Genomic DNA, 359 nt, shown 5'->3' on the forward strand with positions numbered 1-359 from the left:
TTCGAAGAACTTGACGCGCCTTGCGCAGGGTCAACCGTTCCGAAGGTGACGGGTGTCCCCACAGACAAAACACCGTCATGTGTTTGTGTGATGCCTGGCAGCTCGGAGCTCTGCTCCTTCGTCCTCAGCATGGCTGAGATCCATGGGCACAGGCCCGCTCAACGAGCTGTTGAAGTATGCATTCCAACCAAGTCGTGCTGACTTGAAATTGAAATCGGCATTAAATACCACATTCACCGCCTCTTCAAATGAAGATGGATGCACACAGAAGACTTCCATTCTGGCCTCGCCAGTGCGGAGACCTTCCATAAAGACGGTCACTGTGACCGCCTCCGGAAAGGGATCTGCTGCCATCCCGG

Source organism: Plasmopara halstedii (genome assembly GCF_900000015.1).
Source record: "Plasmopara halstedii genome assembly, contig: Scaffold_54, whole genome shotgun sequence".
NCBI lineage: Eukaryota > Oomycota > Peronosporomycetes > Peronosporales > Peronosporaceae > Plasmopara > Plasmopara halstedii.